This window comes from Rhinatrema bivittatum, chromosome 12 (assembly GCF_901001135.1).
Source record: "Rhinatrema bivittatum chromosome 12, aRhiBiv1.1, whole genome shotgun sequence".
In the NCBI taxonomy this organism is placed as follows: domain Eukaryota; kingdom Metazoa; phylum Chordata; class Amphibia; order Gymnophiona; family Rhinatrematidae; genus Rhinatrema; species Rhinatrema bivittatum.
Genome location: NC_042626.1, coordinates 18,711,954 through 18,733,621, shown reverse-complemented (window position 1 = coordinate 18,733,621; position 21,668 = coordinate 18,711,954). Strand labels below are relative to the sequence as shown.

General features: G+C 42.8%; 1 long non-coding RNA gene across 1 annotated transcript in view; it reads right to left on the bottom strand.

The window, feature by feature from the left end:
* LOC115074447 overlaps nt 1–21,668 on the bottom strand; it is a 73,801-nt gene that overhangs the window by 14,721 nt on the left and 37,412 nt on the right. The window contains exon 2 of the long non-coding RNA XR_003852244.1: nt 20,507–20,582. This is a non-coding gene — a long non-coding RNA (uncharacterized LOC115074447). The remainder of the gene's footprint in view (nt 1–20,506; nt 20,583–21,668) is intronic.

The following is a 21,668-nucleotide window of genomic DNA, read 5'->3' as shown; positions in this document are numbered from 1 at the left end:
GGAGGAGGTGAGTGACAGCTATTTCCGCTGGGGTTTTAGTTTCTTTTTAATTCTTCAATTCCGTTGCATAGAGACAGGTAACTGATATAAAGTTAATAGCTGATATTTTTTGTAATGCTGTGTGTTAGTTGCTGGTTGCACTGTTTCTTTGTATAAGCCTGCAAAAATGTTCAATAAAAATGAATGTTACTGAGAAGAAAAAACTGAAATGTTTTCTGTGTACAGGATATTAAAATATGCCCAAGCATAATAATATTTCCATCCCATAACAACTCTAGCAATACACTTTTTCTTGGCTAATTTATTTGTTGCTTGATGAGTTGTCGATGAAAGGGGACCTGTAATTTGTTTGCTTGGCTGACTCTTCCAGTGCTCCTACAATGAAGATACTTTATTACCAAGTGACTTTTCTCTCCTTCCCTATCGATCGGTCCTTGCCATCAATGACCTCAGATCAATAAACTCTGGATTATTTAATGTTTTTTCTCTATTCCACTCTATGGGCCAGAGGAACACCAGCCTGTGTTTCTCTCATCTGATGCAGAGTGTTTTTTGACGTAATGGTTTCTGAATGGTGCTGATCTTGGTTGGGGATGAATGGCCATTGGCGTGACAATTTTATGAATGACCATAGTAATTCAGTACTGTAATTCTGGTTGGTGAGCATGGTTTTCAAGACTCTAGATGCATGCTGGCCAAGCTTGGGAGTACTTTGATTGATGACCATGTGTTTGGCCATCCTTGACCAGATTGGAACCTAACACAGTATTAAACAGATTCCAAACAGTACTCGTAATACCCAAGGCTCAGAACCTAGGGAGCAGTCTGATGTTGCAGACAAGTAGATCCAGGCAGCCTGACATATAATCAAGGGCCAGGTCAAGGCTACATCTGGAAAATCTGTCTCAGACAAAAACAGTAAGCCCACCACAGGAACAGACGAGAAGAAATAGGAACTCAGGACAAGCAGGACCAGGCAGCAACAGAAGTTGTTGAAAAACAGAACAGAGATTGGTTACAGGTTCTGGGACCCAAAATCTATGCTGTTATTGTATCAACAGAGTTAAGCTCAAATCAGGCAGCAAATAGTGGCTTCAGTAAGAGGGTGGACACAAGGAAAAAAAGCAGGAGTCAGCAGGAGTGGAGCTATCCTGGCCATGGAAAGAAATGAAAACAGACTGTAGAGAATTTCAGGGCAAGGTCTGAGGGACAATGTGTGACAAGAGATTAGGGCTTTAAAAAAACAAAAACAAAAAAAAAAAAAAACAAACCAAAACAAAACAAATAAACCCACCCAACTTTCATACAATAGGTGGGAATGGTTCACCAGGGTGTGTGTGACAAACTGACTGTGGTTACTGACCAAGGTTGGCAATAGTGGACCGTGGTGTGATAGTACTGTATGAAAAATTACTTTATGCTAAAATGGTCTAGGCAGTTTGACCTGTGAAGACAAGGTCGTAAAACCCAGCTTGGACAAAGCATACTGCAGGAGGGTTCTCTTCTGGACTATGGCATACAGAGGCCTCTAATTTTAAACCAGATAGGAATTACTTAATTTTGGATCCAGGAAACAGAGGTTTCGTTATTTGACTTATTTGTATGCTGCTATAAGAATGTTTACTGTTCTGATATTTCAACATTCAGAAATATTCTGTAAATAAAGTCATTTCTCAGAGCTGTACCCTTTCTATGGTTGTTCTCGTGTTCACAGGTGGATCTCAGAAAGAAAGGGATTGTATTAGACCTTAATTGACTGCCTTTGGCTGTTGCATTACAACATTGTGACTGCAAGTGCTGGCCTCCATCAAGAAATGACTGACCATGATGGGGCAGTACTGTGACAGTGGTGCTTGACCATGCTGTGACAAAACTAGGACTTTAATAAAATGAGAATAGTTAAAAAAAAACAAACAAAAAACACACACTAAACTAAACTAAAAAGTGCAGCTACAAAGGAAAAGCGGTTACATCAGGAGTAGACATTGTTTAACAATACCATGTTGAAATCCCAGATCAGAGATATTCCATGCATTAGAAAAGGGAAAAGGAAGGCCAAATGACTGCCAGCATGGTTAAAAGGGAAGGTGAAAGAGGCTATTTTAGACAAAAGAACTTCTTTCAAAAGTTGGAAAAAGGATACAACAGAAGAAAATAGAAAAATGCACATGCACTGACAATTTAGATGTATGTAAAACATTAATAAGGCAGGCAAAAAGAGAATTTGAAAACAATCTGGCTGTAGAGGCAAAAACTCATATTTAAAAACTTTTAAATATATTTGCAGCAGGAAGTCAGTTGGACCATTAGATGATTGAAGAATTAAAGGGGCACTTTGCCAAGCCATAGCATAAAGACTGTATTATTTGCTTTGTGCTTACTGAAGAGGATGTTGGGGAGATACCTGTGCTGGAAATGGTAGTTCATTGTGCCGATTCAGAAAAACAAACAAATCATGCTGAAGCTGGATAATGTAATATGGCAACTGACAAACTAAAGAGTAGCAAATCGCCTGGATCAGATGGTTTGCACCCCAGAATTCTGAAAGAACTCAAAACACATTGCAGCTCTAGTACTAGTAATCTGTAACCTATCATTAAAATCTTATATTATTCCTGAAGATTGAAGAGTGGTTAATGTGATGCCGATCTTTAAAAAGGGCTCTAGAGGTGATCCAGGAAACTATAGACTGGTGGAGCCCGACTTTGGTGTTGGGACAAATCATAGAAACTATTCTACAGAATAAAATCACAGAACATATTGAAAGACATGGCTTAATATAATACAGCCAACATGGATTTACCCTAGGGAAGTCTTGCCTCACTGATCTACTGTATTTTTTTTGAATGGGTTAATAATCATGTGGATAATGGTGAGCCAGTGGATATAGTGTATTGAGATTTTCAGAAGGCATTTGACAAAGTCCCCCATGAGAGCCTCCTAGAGAAAAATAAAAAGGAATGGGATTGGAGGCAGTGTCCAAATTGTATTGCAAACTGGTTAAAAAATAAGAAGCAAAGAGTAGGACTGTATGGTCCGTTTTCTCAGTGGAGTGCCTCAGGGATCTGTACTGGAACTGGTGCTTTTTAATGTATTTATAAATTATTTTGGAAAAAGAATGATGAATGTGATAATCAAATTTGCAGAGGACACAAAATTATTCCAAGTTGTTAAATCACAAGTACATTATGAGAAATTGCAGGAAGATCTTGCAAGAATGGGAGCAAATGAAATTTAAATGTGAACAAGTGCAATGATGCACTTAGGGAAAAGTAACCCATACTGTTAAAGGATTTTAGGTTCCATATTAGGAGTTACCACCTAGGAAAAGGATATGGGCATCATAGTGGACAATACTTTAAAATCCTTGGCTCAGTGTATGGCAGCAGTCCAAAAATCAAACAATGTTAGGAATTATTAGGAAAGGAATAGAGAATAAAAACAGAGAATGTCATCTCTCTCTCTCTATTGCTCCATAGTAGGACTGCACCTAGACTACTGTGTGCAATTTCTGGTTGCCACTTTTCAAAAAAAAAAAAAAAAAAGATATAGCTAAACTCGATAAGGTACAGAGAAGGGCAACCAAAATGATCAAAGGAGCAGGAACAGCTCCCCTATGAGGAAAGGCTAAAGAAGTTAGGGCTGTGCAGCTTGGAGAAAAGACAGATGAAGGGATATGATAGGGGGGTCTATAAAATCATGAACAGAACAGAATGGGTAAAAGTGAATCAGATATTTATGTTTCAAATACAAAAACTAGGAGACACTCCATGAACAAATCAGAGAAAGTGCTCTCACAATGCACAATTAAACTCTGGAGTTCCTTGCCTAAGGATGTGGTAAAGGCAGCTAGCTTAGACAAGTTTAAAAAAAGGACTGTACAAGTTCTTGAAGCAGTCGATAAACGTATTAACCACATACTTATTTATTTAGGCATTTTATATACCGTCATTCCAAAAGAAGATCACAACGGTTTACAGAACTGGCATTCATATACATGGTCAACGATCATGTGCTTTGTGTTCGTGTTTACCTTTCTGATTCAACATCACAGTACATACACATTTTAGTTCATAATTAAACATTTTCAAGGATACTGTAGAGGTTCCTATCTAATTTAGCTACAAATAATTAATTCTAGTTCTACATTTCTGTGACAACAGATGCTAGTCATACTAGTAATTCTTTTCAGTTATTCATTATATAATGTAAGTTCGAGCAGCACTATCTCGGGAACTGTCCGTGCAGTTGTTGGGTTTATTGTAGTTTACATTAAATTAGTTCATATGCCTTCCTAAAGAGCCAAGTTTTTAGTTCACGTCTGAAGTTCTCTTTCTTGTGAAAAGCCATTACTTATCCCTGGGGCGTGCAGCACGGGATTTATCTACTGCTTGGGATCCTAACAGGTACTTGTCATAAGGAATTTCTGACCTCTATTGGCCACTGCTGAAAACATGATACTGGGATTGAAGGACCCTCAATCTGACGCAGTATGGCAATTCTTATGACTCTGGTCGCTAACCATGGTTGGGAATGGCTGACCATGCTAGAACACTATTGTGGCTAGGGCTGCTGATCATGGCTAGAAATTTCTGACTCTGGTGTGATAAGGTGACTGTGGCTGCTGACTATGGTTGGGAATGGTAGACTCTGGTGTGACAATAGTGGGACGATGGCTGCTGACCTAGATTGGGAGCGGCTGATTATACTTTTAAGAATACTTTTTGCTGCTGCCACTGATCATACTAAAGAACGAGGCAGTAACTTGTTTTTGTCCTATAGCTGGTGTTCTGAGAAGTGGAAGGGTCATGTTATCATGCCACTTGAGTAGTGTGCAGAAGGCATAATCCTCTTAGAACCAATTTTTTAAATCATTTTTCAGAACCTAGAGCTGAAATTCTCAGCCAAGACACGACTTTGCCTGCCCGGGTACCTAGGGAAGTAGGAGGACGAGGATAATACCATCAGATTTATTAAGGTTTCTTTAAGCAGCTGTAATGTCTTGACGTTTCTCGGCAGCTGGAGAGCTGTTGGAAGGCACGCGGGGGTGTGCGTGTGTATCTGTAGAAGTGTTTGTGTCAGAGGATGGCTAAGCAGTGAATTGTGGCGTGGGGGGAGGGGGGGGGGAGGAGACACTGAGCAGCTGCCACACTTGCTCTCACTAACGACTTTTTCCTCTGAAGACCAAGGAAGAGGCTATGAAATTCGGTGACATATGCGAGGGGATGGGCAATACACCCCAGCACATCCAAAACCAGAAGCTGAGCCAAAGCTGCTGCCAAGAATTTAGGGCTACTTTGTTCAGTGCTCCTTCTTCTGAGGAATTCAAAATGTGTCATGTGGAGCGCACTGTTAGCCCGGGTTTGGACGCGCGTTTTCGACGCACTAGCTTTACCCCTTATACAGTAAGGGGTAATAACGCGTCGAAAACACCCTCCTGAATCGCGCGCCCAGAAGAGTGGCCTGTGCGCTTGCCCGCTCTCCTGCGCGTTTTTCTGTATTGGCCTGATAATGAGTTACTAAAGCAGCTCCTGACTTACAGTGCACCTGCCCCTTCCTCCACGCCTACTTCCAGGGATGGGATGTAATGCACTCGCCCCCTCCAGCCCTACCTGGTAAAAATCTCCAGACTGAATACTCGGGAAGATAAGAAATGCTGAAGGGCTGGCACAATTTTAGGAACCTAAATTTAGATGAATTTTCAGCTTAGATTGTAGGCACCTAAGTTTGGCTGAAAATAGGCATCTAACTTACTTACTGCCTGATTCACCAAGGCTTTTCTCCCATTTTGTGTCTATGGAAAAATCCCTTGATGCATCAGGCCCTTAGGTGCCTAAATTTAGCGGCTCAGCTTTTTTGAATAATGGCTTCCCTTAGCTTTCCACTATTCAGATGGATCTTAGCTTAGGCCCTGGGCTAGAATTTTAGGTAGAGAGAGTAATTTCTGTCCATCCCTTGCAGGCACTTACAAGCAGGCTTGGTCAACTCCTTAAAAAGTAGCGGCTGCACGAGTGGTAGCTTTAGTTGATTTTGATTTGGAGAGTTAGTAGACGTGGTCCCCATTTTTAGGCACCACAGCCTAGCCCAGGGGAGAGACCCTGCCCTTACCAGTACCCACCCCCCCCAAGTCTGGAAGGGACTGTCTCTGGAGACAGGAAGAGAACATTTTGAGAGCGCTGTTTTGTTTTTACATCTGACTGTGGTGGGTCAAGATAAAGAGCTGTGATTTCTTCCGTTCATCTACGGAGGGACAGCAGCATCCTGTCAGAGAAAGAGCAGAGAAGCATTTTGGGGTGGATTTTAAAAGGCTGCGCGCGCACGTGGACGCCCGATTTTAACACGTGTATTTATTTATTTATTTTTAATTTTTCTATACCGATGTTCCTGTAAGAATACACATCACACCGGTTTACAATGTAACTACAAAAATTCGCTAAGGAGCGTTACTTAGAACAGTGAGGCGATTAAATAAGGAACGAGTTATAAATTAAACATCTCGAAACCGGGCGCGCATGTTATAAAATCGGGGGTTGGCGCGCGCGCGCAAAGGGGTGCACAATTGAGCAACTTGCATGTGCCGACGCTCTCGGCCTTCCCCCGTTCCCAACCCCCTAACCTAACCTCCCTGCCCCATACCCTCCCCCCCCCCAACCTTTATTTTACCTGTTGCGCCTGCCTCTGGGCAGGCACAAGTTGTGTGCACCCGCAGCCTTGTTTAGTGCGTGTGCATTAAAACCATTTAACGCACGCTAAATTAAAATTTTAAAATGGCCTCCCCTCCTGAAATGTTAATTTTTTTTCACTGCACACCCCTAGCGTGAGCTGCTGCCCTCGCAGTGAGAATTCTGCTAAGCTCGTATGCTGACAGGCGCCGGCGTGCCTGTTCCTTATCGGTCCAAGCAAGGGAGCCTCAATGCCCTACACAAAGGACTTGGGCCGGCCCTAGCTCCAAACCCTGACTCTGAAGTGCCTCGCAAAGCCTCCGTCTCGGACGTTCTTTGAGACGTGTATAGGGAAATTCCTACGGTACCTGAAATTTAATCCGCTTTGAAGTGCTGAAAAGCGGAATATAAAAAAATAAATAAATTCTAAATCTAAAAATAAACCAGGGATCCTTCATGCTAATCCTAGGCTTCCCCGACTTTCATTACTCGTGTTCTGATTCCGTGCACTCCCCGACCCCTCTCTGTGAAGAAATATTTTCTGTTACTCCTGCGTATGCCCGCTTTCTTTATTTTCGGCTCATTGGTATCCTCCTGTTTCTTTGTACCTTCAGCTCAGTCGGAACCAGGGCTGGGATCTGGACCCATGAGCTTTCATTCACAGCTCCCTGTGAATTTTTCCTCTTTTTCTATTCCCTCCCAACTCAGTGAACCCAGCCCTTATAGCGACGGTCCTGAGTCAGGGGCCGTGCAGCGGGCCTCCTCCTCGGCACTGTCAGAATGGGCCCTGGATCCGGCCACGAGGTGTTGCTGTTGCACGCTTAATGTTGTGACCCGGTTGAGAGTGCATGATGCAGATTTCACCCACAGGCTGCATGCAGACTCCTTTTCATTGCAAGCACAGTATTTTATGCTACTTGTTTGCTCGATTAAAGGGGGGTGGAATCTGTCAGCTCTCTTCTGCCTGCCTCATGGACCTTTTGGTCTTCCCTGAAAACAGAGCATGGATCACTCTGGCTGTCTTGGCAACAAAAGGCAGGATTTCGTCTGAACTTTATGGTACACCAAGACTGCCTTTGTTGCAGCATCCCCAGCCCGGGAAGCAGAAGATCTGAGCAGGGAATCAAATGCAGATTGCATAGCAATGTGCATTACCATTGAGACATTAGGCCTGCCCCATCTTAAGCCTTCTTGATGCTGTTATGATCCAGGGCAGAGAATACCACAGTCACCGAAAGATGGTGCTGCGGCTCATTGTGTTTTGTTTATTGCGGGGAGGAAAAAGTTGGCAGTCTGTTTACATGAACGGATGTCCAAAAATCACAATGCAATAGATCCAATTCAAAGAAATGTTTATGTAGTATGCCTATAAAATAGACCATCATACTAGGCATCATCAGAAGAAATGTAATGAAACATTCAAGGCTTCTGCCTTATATATAATCAGCGGTCTATTTAAGTCTTTAAAAATAATTTTTTGTTGCACATAAAAGTTACATTTGTAATCATTTCTAAATCTTCAATAAAGTTCAAGGAAACTTATATTGTGGTGCCAAGAAACACCAAACGGCTACCACTCCATGGTGCTTGAAAGAACACCTCAATATTCCCAGCCCGACATGGGACCGCAGTTCTTCTTCAGGGTGAATAGTGGCGTATAGACTGGAAACAGGCCGATACAATAAAGCCGCACGGAAAATGGGCCCTCAGTGTTGGGCGCCTGCTTTCCTCACACTCGCCCAGCCTCCTCCCCTGGGCGCGCGATAGAATATTTAAATGAGGGGGTTGCGCTGCCAAGGAGGCGCTAGGGACAAATGTGTGCCCCTGGCGCCTCCTCGGCAGCGGGTGCCCGGGAGAGGTGGCTGTCAGGGGTTAGGAAAATGGACGCTGGTTAATTGAGTGTCCATCTTCCTAACCTGACTGACAGCACAATTTATTTATTTTTTTTAACCTTTTGGTTCCTCCGACTTAATATCGCCACGATATTAAGTTGGAGGATGTACAGAAAAGCAGTATTTTCTGAGCATAAAAGTGTGTGGATCAGCAAATTTTTTTTTGTATCGGGGGCGAATAGCTAACAGCCTCATCAACATGCATTGCATGCGGGGGACAAGACGCGCATTTTGGACACGCTAATTCCCTTATGGTATAAGGGGTGGTGAATGCGCGTCCAAAACCCAGGTCCAACCGTGGATTAAACAGTGCACTCAGCTGAGCGCGCTGAATCATATTTGGCCTGTGTGTGTTAGTAGCCACCGCAGTGTAGATGGCTGTGCTCATAAAAGTCTTGCACCTCCATTGGTGTATCCTGCCATGGTACGATGACCCACGAGGTGATCACGTGCGAGGCATTGGCCGTCACGTGGAGGCGAAGGGTAGCCTGCGAGATCCTTGTGCCTTTCACTGGCCACGGCTGGCAGCGTGCGTGGAGCTGAATTAAGAAGACGGAGGTGAACGCCATAGAAATGGGAACAGGAGCTAATCCCAGGGCACATCTTGGCATGAATGTACATATATATTGGATTCAGTACTTAAATATCAGATGTTGCTTACCAGATTGGTCCTGAGGAGGGAGGTTATAAATACAGCAGAAGATACCTAAGTGTGACAAACTGAGGTCAGGACATGAAATTTAGCGCCTATCTTCCAGCAGTTGTCTCCAGAGGACGAGGACGTACCTGTCATTGTGTCACGGCACTTCCAGCAGAGTGCATCTGGGCAGACTTCACTTTGGCATTAATTAGTAGGAAAACTAGGTCAAAGGATTCTCGGAGAAGAGCTGGATTACCTTTCCCGCCACCGCTGGCTGCACATCCTTGTTCCTCTTTTGGAGGACATCCTGCCGAGGAGGGGGGATGTTGTGGACTGGGTGCTGGAGGGGGAACAGTGCAAGATTAAAAATCAGAGAGCACAAGGACCAGCAGAGGGTTTAGTGATTCAGATTACTTTATTGGCCTGACATGAGAAAAGGGTAAAAAGAGAAAGGAAACGGTTACAAAATGATAAAAATCAAGTAAAAGGTACAAGTGACAAAAAGTACCTATAGGGAAATGACCATGAAAGCTGCTCAAATGTGAAGAAGCAAATTGAAAATCCAAAATACCAGAACAATTGGCAAAGTCTAATTTCAGGATGGTTAAGAGACATGTTCCCTGCTAATCGAACAAATTAATTAGGAAATTAATTGGCAGTTGTGATTGCTTCTGCTTCAGCCTGGTTTTGTCTGGGCCCATGAATTCCAAGAATCATTGGGAGTTGCTTCTCTAGTTTTCCTCACGGAAAAGGCATTTCTGGCTTTGAGTTTGAAAACCTAGAGCAGGAATCTTTTGGTGACCCCCCCACCTGTGAGGAAGAGACTGTTGCAAACAGAGGAAATCAGTTTTTTCTTGGATAATTAGGAATCGCGAAGGACATGCGTTAAAAACGGCGATGTACTTTGCATCTGCTATTTATAATTCTTGTATAATTTTTTATTTATATTCCACCTCCTGTGACACTTCAAAGCCGATTACATTCAGGTACTGAAGCAAATTGCTTTGGAAACTGTCCTTATGGTGTCCTAAATGAGGGTACTTGACAACGAATTACAGTCACTTCCTAAAAGATTTTACAATTTAGGGGTCAGTGGGAGAGACTGGATTTGTTCTCCTGGCTTGCAGCCCATTATTCTAGCTGCTAAGTTTCTTTACCTCCCCCCTTCTCCCTCCGCATTCTGTCTTCGCTATGCGTTTCCTATGCGCAATTTAAACAGATAGCTTAACTCGGTCTGTACTCGCTTGGTCAACTCCACACTTTATTAACACGCAAAACAAAGTCTTACTGTGCATAAACCGGAGATAACCGCCACCAGTGTAGTCTGGGCCACAGACATACATTCAGGTAAAATGAAGATGATTCTGCAGGGACAGCCAGAGTAGCTCCTGCATCACACAGGCCTGGCCAGAGCGGACTGGAAAACACAAGCAAACACATCCAAGAACCCCTGCCTTTAGAGCAAACAGAAACAGCGAACGTGCAAGCTGACCATCCGGTGGCAGTACACAGCAAACAAGGAAACCATGCAGAATAAAAAGCATGAACACAGGATTAGCAACAGAAACAGAAAAGCTACTGAGGAAGCATAAACACAGGGAAAGCAGGACAAAGGGGATAAACGGGGAAATCACACATGGAGAAAGGACACCATCCCCTCTCTCTGTGACTGAAGGCTCATAGGCCCCCTCAGCTTCAGACTTCCTCGCCCCCCCATGACCGTCCTAATCAGAAATGTCTGTGAGCGGAGTCGGAACAGGTTCTAACTGGGCTGGAATAAAGGAGAGTCAGGCCCGAGGATATGACCACTGAATAAAGCAACTCCCCTTGGAATGGAAAAATAACTGCACTTCGATTACACAGTCATGCCGGTTTTGCCTTAAACCAAAACTGCTGGTTTCAGCACGGATTGAACTCGGCTATCGCTTCAGAAGAGAGAGCTGCTTTAATAAAGCCCTTTTCAACTTGCACCACACTGTTTTACCTTCAGAAATGGCTTTGAAAATTCAGCCCTTAATGACCAGGGTCACAAATATCCCCATTGATTCCATTTATAAATCACTTCTAATATCCCCTTTTACAGGGCTTTTCCTCCTGATGGCCAGTTATAGCTTTTTTATTTGTTGGTAACATTTTTTTTTAAATTATTTCATAACACTTTTCCAAAAGCAGATTTTTAAAAACAAATGCACAATTTCTCCTATGGGGGGGGTGGGGGGGGTGGGGTGGGGAGATGGATCAGACACAGTAAGTATTTCAACATGTAAATGCCCCCCCCTCAGCCCACATTCATATATGGTTATTAACAGAAAAACATGAATTTCTGTAATCATTGTAATGTATTTTATGTTTTAACTGTGTTGTTTCTTGACTAGACATCATAAAATACCTACAGTTCCTGAATGTAGTCTGCTTTGAAGTGTCACGAAAGGCTAAATATAAATAAGTAGAATCAACTCTGCATCTGTACATTTCTAGCGTTAATTGTCATCAAGACGCGTTGATTTCTCAGGGCGGTATTCAGAATTAAATGCGGAGATCTGTGGACGTACTCCCCAAAAGCTTAACCCCACTCTTGCGTCCGAATGGAAGGTGGGACATGGGAGCAGAATCCGCACCGCAGCAGCCTCCTACCCTTTTACAATGTGCTGCTGCCACCACTGCCGAGATCGAGCAGCAAAGAAACAAAGTCTGCAGGGAGGAGAGATTCTGCTGGGCAGAAAACCGGCACCCACATCGACAGGTTTACGTGCCCTTCTGGCCTCCCTTTCTCAAAACCTTGAGGGGAGATGAAGAGGGCCCTGGGGAGATGCATGCAGGGTAGAGAGGGGGAGATGAAGAGCATTCTGGCTAGAGATGGAGAGTAATTATTCAATTGTAGGGCATCTGCTGCCGCGAGAGTTGTGTTTATATACTGATTTGTCTCAGTTTGGAAAGGAATTAAAGCCTCATCCTTTTCCTCGGACCTTTGAGGGACGGTGCTTGGAATTTTGCTGGTCCATTCCGTAACTTAAGAGATTTCACGCTGCTATTTGTTATGCTGTCTTTGCAAAATATATTATGCATGTTAAAATATTTCATTAATTTAGTTGTATGTGTTAGATTTTATGCTGGCGCATTCTAATTGTGGTTGATAGAATAAATACAAGATAACTGTTTATAGATGTACTGCTCAATGGAGAAAGGCAGAACAGAAATGAAGCAAACTAAAAAAAAAAAATAAATAAAATCCTGTGGGGCATGCCAGGAGATGGAATGGAGCTTAATGGGGCAATGAAAATGAATTTAAAGAGGGAGCAGAGCTGGACAGGTATCTGAGGAAGGGGTGATGGAGAACATGAGGCAGGGACTGAGAAACAGGAGGGGAGTAGATTGAGAGGAGCCTGAAAAGGCAGAAGGGAGGGAGGAGACAGGAGGGAAAAAAATGCAGAAGGGAAGATGAGTGAGAGGGAGGAACAGTAGCGTGATAATGATGCACCACACCATCTGCACCCCCCCTTTTAAATTCTGAGATCCATCCATGTGTGTTATTTATGAAAAATAGGATAATTGTGCTTCCTGTTCTCGATTCTAAGACTGGACAGTGGTGTGTGCACACGTGAGGGAAGCGTGCACCACTCTCTGTGCTCTGCCTGTTGTCTGGTGGAGCCGCCTGCGCCTCCGTCTGAATGAAGGCTGTCATGCTGCAGACACTCTGTGAGCAAGGTTTCCAACGCTGATCCGACTTCTGTCTCCAGTACCAAAAACACCAAAAAGGATGGACATTTTTCTGGACTAAGCAGCAGGGCTAGGCTATAACACAGACAGACAATCAGATTGGACTCTGCATGGGACATCAGCGGAAGGAAAAGCAGTATTTGATAAGTACAGGCTTCCCCATCCCACTCTTGCAAAGTCCTTTATTAGAGCTGGTGAACTTCACCTCTCAGCTCCTGATGAGTTAAGTGCTGTGTTATCACCAGAGTCCAGAGGGCCAAGCTCTGCTCCCACTCTATCAGCCATCAGAGGATTACCAGAATCTTATCAGCTTAGCAGGGACAAAAGACGGTTCATGGAAGGGCTGCTGAGACAGCGTGGAGAGAGCAGATAAGAACTGCTGGGTGTATTAACTGGTGAGGCCTTTAACAGACTCGGGAAAAGCCACTGTCCTTTGAAAAAAAAAGCAAATATTTCTTATTCTGCCTTTTCCTTTTCTAACTATTGAGTAACTTGTTTTATTTTTATAAGTGAGAAAAATGAAGGGGGCTCCAGCTAGGCACAATCTAAGCAGACTCTGTGCTATCTTTTTGTCAAACAGCTCCGCCAGGGCACCTCAGCCCCTGCGCTGGATTGGGGGAGGCGTGAGGAGGCTGTGACCGGGAGCCCCAGTGTACAGAGGCCTTGGGTCGTGGCTGCTGCTAAGAGCAAAGGGGTACAAAGCTTGCAGGAGAATGGAGAACACACTCTGAAAGGAGCCAAGGACACAAAACTACAAGTAAACTTTCATTTTCTGAACTATTTAAGCAACAAAAATCAGCCAAGAGCACGGACAAAAAAATAAAAAAAAATTCTTACCTAAACCGGGCAGACTAACAGTGTATGGGAAGGGCCAGGAGTCAGCAGGGCTGGATGGGGCCTGAAAGTGAAAGCAAGCTTAACCTCAGGAAGGGAGAGGCCGGTCAGGGAAACCGTCTGTGCCAGGGACTGTAACAGAGGGCAATGGGCAGTGACCATCTGCAAGGCAATTTACAAACCGTGGGCGTGGAAGCACTTATTGATTGAATACCTGTGCAACAACACAAGGAGGGGAGGAGGGGGGGGGGGTGGGATCTGTTGCGGGACAGGGTGAAGGGAAAGGAGGGAGGAAGAGGCCTGTACCTGCTGCTAGCCAGGGAGAGGGGTGCAGAACCTACTGCTAGACATGGGAAATAGAAGCAGCAAACCTCTATAAATAGTCAGAAGGTGGTGGGGCAAGGAACACACACACAGGGTAAGCTCTTTTAGGAAGGGAATTATCCGTACCTGTATTCTAGATATGCTGCAACCTGCATGACTTGCTTAGAGTCTTCTACAATACAGCGAGTTGTATTTCTATTTAAATTATACTAATAATTTGTAATGTTGCATCTAGGCAAACATTTTTGCATAGTCAAATTCATTTCTGATTATATATGAAAATTCAATGCAAATTTTTATCCTGCATTTTGTCCTTTTTTTTTTAAAAGGTGAGTGATCTTTTTGGGTTCTCCCAGTCAGGGCCAGTGCGTCCCAAAAGGTGAACTAGGTGGTCACCTGGGGCGCCAGTCATTAGAGAGCAGAAAAGAGCAGCCATGTGGGGCTGCGAGCAGAGCCTATCCTGCTTGCAGCCGAGAGAAGCAGAATCTTGACGAGCCGCGAGTGGCGCGCGCGTGTGTGTGTGTGTGTGTGTGTGTGTGTGTGTGTGTGTGTGAGAGATTATGGGCCAGATTTTCAAAGAGGTACGCGCGTACCCCCTGAAAACCTGCCCGAAGTTCCCCCTGCGCGTGCCTATGTGGAGTAGGCTCCCGCAAGTCCCGGGGCTTTCTGGGGGGGCGTGTCGGGGGTGGTGGTGCGTCATTTGGGGGCGTGGCTGAGGCCTCCGAAACGGCTCCCGGGCCTGGGAATCGCGCGCCGGCAGCCGGGTGAATGAGACAAGGAACCTAAAGGTGTGTAAGAGAGGAGGCCTGTCTGAGTGAATGAGGTCAGGGCTGGAGCCTGGATTGGGAGGGAGCGGGCGCAAGGCAGAAGGTTTGCCTAGAACGTCTAATACCCTTGCAATGGCCCTGCTCCCAGTTGTTCTGTACCAAGTGGAGACGGCACACGCTGACGCGCAGAAACACGTATGCGGCGCCATTTGAGAATGGAACCGGGAGAAGCTTAAGTGCTACATTATTTATTCAAGATACGTCTGTAATGCGGATGTTGTTGGAATTAGCTAATAGTTATTCAGTGTGCTCTCATTTAAGCCCCTGAGGCAGCCACTGGAATGTGGCGAAACTCGGCGCGAGTCGGGCATTTTTAATTAATCACATAAGTCTCCACCAATTAAAGATTTGGAAAAAGACCCTCGGGCATCTATTCTTTGTTGTTATCCTGCCCCCAATTGGCCATCTTAATATTTATTTATTTAAAGTTTTTCTTGACTGACATCATGCCGGTTTACATGTAACAGGGGAGAACGAAAAAGGAGAAGAGCAAAAAAGGTGAGATTCTCTATATATCAGCTCTCCTCACTAATTTTCAAGGGGATGCCATGGTGGTAAAAAAACAAAACAAAAAAAAAACCCACCCAAAAAAAACAACAAAAACCCAAAACTTCAATATGAGAGCCAAGATGAGCACTAGAGAAATTGGCCAGCACCCTGGACGAGGGAGAGGTCCCCGTTGAATGACGTGTCCAGCCTGGGAACGTGTCCCTGAGGTTTTCAACAGTATGCATGTAAAATGTAAGACAAAGTTACACCTGCTTCCTGTGCATATATGTAAGCACGTACAGGGGACACCCACACATTTTCAAAGAGGATTTATGCGCTTTGTACCCAGCAGACTTTAGCCCAATGTGGACTGCTGAAAATTACCTTCCTATGTGTGTGACAGCGTGTGTATATGGGTAGGTGTACAACGTGTGTGTGTATGTATGTATATGGGTAGGAGTACAATGTATGTGTGTATATGGGTAGGTGTACATGTGTGTGTGTACGTGTACGTGTGTGTAAGTGTGTATATGGGTAGGTGTACAATGTGTGTGCGTGTAGTCAGTGACCCGAAGCAGTTTAACATTTCTTCTGTAGTTCAGGATGTGCCTGAAGCTGCCCCTCTGCCTCCCTCCCCCATTCACTTTCCTGTTTCTTAATTAAAACTGTAATGAGACAGACTGCTCATAAAGAACATTATATTGGGAAAGTATCCCTGGTGGACATAAAATGGCAGCTAACAGGGCACGAAGCAGTGAGAATGTGAGCAGAGAGATTTTCTGCGGTAATTATCTGAATCTTTCCACCAAGCCACAGTCTGTCCAGCCCAATTCCTGACCCTTACTGAACATGCAACCACACATTAACAGCACATATATTGCATTAGTTAGCATGCATTATGCACAGTTTAAAAGCATGTGTACTGCATACATTACAAGTACATGCAAGAGCGCTGCCCAATGTAACACATGCATTTCACAAATTATGACACAAGTATCGATAAATGACAGCATATACACACAGTACGTGCAGCGTGTGAGTTAAAAGCCTATGTACACACGTCAACTGCACATATACCTCCTGGATTAACACCATGTGCACAGAACATATTACCTGGCTTGCCACACAAGATAATGGCATGCACAGCATGTGAATTCTTGGCTTTGGTGTTTACTGAAGAAGATATTGGTGAGAACTATGCTGGAAACGATTTAGAAGAACTAAAACAAATCACGGTGAAACTGGATGATTTAATGGTGCAGACTGACAAACTAAAGAGTAGCAAATCACCTGGACCAGATGGTGTACAGCCCAAGGTTCTGAAAGAACTCAAAAATGAAGTTATAGATCTATTACTAGTAATTTGGAATCCATCATTAAAATTTGCTATTGCACCTGAAGATTGGAGGATGGACAATGTGATGCTGATTTTTAAAAGGCCTCCATGAGTGAGCAAGAAAATTATAGACCAATGAGCCTAACTTCAGGGCCAGGAAAAATCATAGAAACTATTCTAATGAATAAAATCATATAACATATAGAAAAGCATGGATTTACCCAAGGGAAATCTTGCCTCACTAATCTATATTTTTTGAAGGAGTTAATAAGCATATGATAATGGTGATCCATCCGGTGGATATAGTATATTTCAATTTTCAGAAAGCATTTGACAAAGTACCCCATGAAAGATGTGTGAGAAAAATAAAAAGTAATGGGTAGAAGGCAAACTGGTTAAAAGATAGGAAACAAGGAATAAATAATAAGTTTTCTCAGTGGAGAAAGGTAAATAATGGAGTGCCGCAAGGATCTGTAATGGGACCGATGCTTTTTTAATATATTTACAAATGATCTGGAAAAGGTAACGATGAATGAGGTGATCAGATTTGAAGCTAACACAAAATTATTTTGAGTATTGAAATCACAAGTGGATTGTGAGAAATTGCAGGAGGACCTTGCCAGACTGGGAGATTTGGCATTTTAAATGGCAGATGAGGCCTATAAAATCATGAGTGGAATCAGTTATTTACTTTTTCAAAAAATACAAACTCTAGGAGACACTCTATAAAGTTAATAAGTGGCACATTTAAAACAAATCAGAGAACATTTTTTTTCACTAGGTGCATAATTAAGTTCTGGAATTCGTTACCAGAGAATGTGATAAAGGCAGCTAGCTCAGATGGGTTAAAAAAAAAAAAAAAAAAAAAAAAAAAGAAGGTTTGGACAAGTTCTTGGAGAAGAAATCCATAAACTGTTATTAACCAGATACGTCACTACTTATGCCTGGATGTTAGCAGCATGGGATCTATCTACTATTAGGATCCTGCCAGATACTTGTGACTTGGATTGGCCACTGTTGGAAATGTGAAATTGGGCTTGATGGATCCTCGGTCTGACCCAGCATGGCAATTCTTATATTGACTTAAGATGGCAATTTTCGAATGTACATGCAGCATTACCCACCCCAACTGGCAGCTTGTAGAAATAACAGGTGCATAATATGTGCTCCCTTTGTACACGAGCTACTGCTTTGGGACTTATTTGAATAACACCTTCATTTTATGTTGCTTTGCTTAACAACAAGCACTGCACGTCTAAATTTACCTCCTTGTAAAAAGCCTCCATTTTTCCAATGGGGGATACTCTCGGTCTGAGTCAGAAGTGGGACTGTGGCCCTCTGCTGCACAAGCAAGAAAAAACTGTCTTGTTAATATGGAGGTTGAAAAACTGTTCAAGTGACTGGCAGAGCAGCCACGAACGATGGCTCACTGCAACAGCAGAGACCACAGCAGTTATCTGCAGGAGATGGTTGAGCGGCAGCATTGACAATTTATACAGCAGACAGTACAGCAGCAGCCCTTCCTCCAGCAGTGGATTCTGTAACAGCAGCTCTCTTATGTTTAATAGAACAGGTAGGAGACCATGGGTGAACAGTTGTCTACTATAAAAAAAAACAAACAACAATTTCTGATTTTAGTTAGCCAGTATCAGGATGTTTTTCATAGTGATTGGGAAAAGCACAAGTAATGGATTCATCCCATAAATGCCCTATAAGGAATATCAATCAGAGGCTATACTACCCTTCTGAGAACACGAGGTGCTCAAATCTCTTGTAGCAATCCTAGAAAACATGGTTTAGCCCAATAATGTTGATACCAAAACCCGATGGGTCAATAAGATTCTGCATTGATTTTTGTTAGATTCATTTAGTGTCAAAATTCATCCTATTCTCATGGGTTGATGAGTTACTTGATTAGACCTGATGAAGGGAGCAAAGCTCTAGAAAGCTAGTTACAGATGCATTGAATTAGTTCAGTTAAAATCATCACTTGCAATTTATTTATTGACCCTTATTCTACATATTCAAATGAACTACAGCAATGACAATAGTTTGATGAATCAAAAAAAGTCAAATATATCTGTAGGCTAGGTTTAGCTAAGGGATATTAATAGATTCTCTTGAACCTGAGTTAAGAGGAAAAAAAAAGCCTGCCTTTTCTACCTTTTCTAGGGTTATACTAGGTCACAGCTTTCCCTTTGGTCTGCGAGGGACACCGGCAATTTTCCAGCACTTTATATATACAGTGCTCTTACCATGATAAAATTGTTTAACTGAAAACCAATTTTTTCTTATGTAATAAAAAAGATAGAAAAAAAATTGTGTTTGAGACACAGTAATATACACAGAAGGAACAAAGACTAATTTAGTGTGTTAAGTAGTAAGTGAACCCCTAGTTTCCTAAGCATAATTAACTGACTAAATTAGAATAATGTGCTTCCTTAAATATATACCTCTAATTGTAAATTCACGATTCTGTTACTCGACTTCTTTTCTATCCCTCTTACACCCAAGTTCCAGTTCTCCCTTGTTCCATGTAACTTTCTAATTCCTTTTCCAAAAGTTAACTGTTTCCCCTGTTCAATGTAAACCGATGAGATATTCCTATGAATGTCGGTATAGAAAAGTTTTAAATAAAAATAAACAAACATAAATTTGAAAATATGTAAACCACCCTGAAGAATAAAGCTACATGAATGAGTTTGGGCCTCATGTCTTATATAAAGGTCCAAAAGTTTTTTAGTTTGGTCTCTACCATAACACTTAGTGGAAACTCATCATACCATGCTCAAAAGAAATTTCAGGGAATATAGTTAAAAGAGTGGTTGATGCTCATCTGTCTGGACAGGGTTAAAAGACCATTTCTATACATTTGTGGCTTCATCCATTCACTATCAGACAAATAGTCCTGACCCAAACCCTAGTGAAATGTTGTGGCAAGACTTGAAGAGAGCTGCTCATGCAAGGAAGCTCACAGAACTGAAACCGTTCCGAATGGCAGAATGGACCAAAATTCCTGAAGCGCGATGCGAGAGACTGTTCAACCATTATAGGAAAAGTTTAGTTAAAGTTATTGCTGCTCACAGATGTACCACCAGTTACTGAATCAATAGTTCACATACTTTTTCACACAGATACTTACTGCTCAATCTTTTCTTTGAATAAGGAAAACTACCAGATGATTTAAAAGCAGAGCAGTCTTTGTTGAGGTTCCAAAAGCTGTTAAAATCTTATCTGTTTGAACAGAGTTTAAATGATGTAATCTGATGGTTATTGCCTTGTTGACACGTTGGGCCTTATTAGACCTGGACAGCAGTTTTTTGTAGTTTGCGTTTTATTGTTATTGTGTATATTTTACATTTGTGAATGTACTGCTGTAACCTGCCTAGAATCATGGTTACTTGTGGGCTATAAGTTTTTAAATAAATAAATAAAATATGCCCTCTTTGTCCAAGTTATTTATTAAATGGGGTTATCTTCCTCTCTTAGCAGGTTTTAGATAGGATCCTATCATATTTTGAGTATAAATTGTGCTAAAATACAGATCCAAGGGGCTTAAACTTTCTCAACCCTATATATAAGCTTTTGCAATCCTATTCTAAATATGCAGCACTTTACTTGGATTATATCATTAAGCAAAGCACATACTGAGAACCTCACCTGCAGAGGCTAAAATCAGCATTTTGGGTCCAGTCAGGCCTGGGCCCATCACAGAGGTTGTGCATTCATGAACGGGAAGGAAGAGAAGATGAGTGTTACTGCAGTAATAATGTCTATTGACCTACCAGCATTGCTGACAGAGTAGGTGAACCACAAGTTCTCAGACTGGCAAGGGTAACCTGATTCGCCAAGGAATGCCATCTGGAGAGGGGGATGAGCAGAGACAGATGAGGGGAGAAAAATCATACATGAAGCACAAATACCACAGTCATTAGACATGTCATTTACACATGAAATTCTGCAGGTGGGGGGGAGAAAAAAAACCAACAGAGAAAATGGGAGTAACAGAGGAAGAATGAGTAAAAAAGAAAATCATAACGACAGGAGCAAGAGATGGAGGGAAAACCGGAAAAAACAGGAAAAAAAAGCTTGCGAGATGGAGCAGCAAGGACAGCAGAGACAAATAAGAGGAAAAATGAGAAAAAGTAGGAGCAAGAAAAAGGAAACTGATATCAAAACAGAATAAAATGAGAGAGCCATACAGAGGAGAGAGAGAGTGTAAGTGTGTGACCTCTGATTAATCACATTTTCCCTCCAGCTGCTGCAGGAGTTTCAGAGGTGCCGTGTGTGCCGCCGTTAGTAAGAGGTCCGAGGGTCAGGTTCTCTCCCCATCTGCGTTATTCACTTCTCTCATCACACAACCGCTGCCGGATTAGGCACCTACCTGTGCTTGGAAGGTGCTCCCTGCAAGGTCTGCGGAAACTTAACCCTTCTTCTGTTAACAGTTTAGGATCGATTATTTATGAATTAGAAAAAATTCTGCTGCGGTGAGCCCACAAGCCTTTTTTTTTTTTACTCCAGTCCACAGCAGCCACAAACCAGTCTGCTTTCTTAGGAGATCAGGCAAAACTTGTATATCTTTTGGTTCAAAACCCAGGTTAATTTACACCCCCCCCAAAAAACCAGACTATTTTTTTTCCAGCCCTGGTAAGATCCTGGCGAGTACAGCTGACTAAGGGTTCTCACGCAGGTGGCTCGGACCTCCTAAGGACAGGATGAGCCAGGTCTGGTTTTACACCTCCCCAATTCTTTGCTGGAGGGAGAGTCAAATGATATGCACTGGGAAAAACAAGGACTTGTCGAGTCTGTCGATGACAAGCAGCTGCCTGGATGCCCCGTTAATGTCACTTTGGAAAAGCAAAGGCAACAATAACCGAAGCAAACCAACCACACCGAAGTGGAATATATGTAAAGAGCAGATGTGGAACAAATGCAAACCTCAAAATT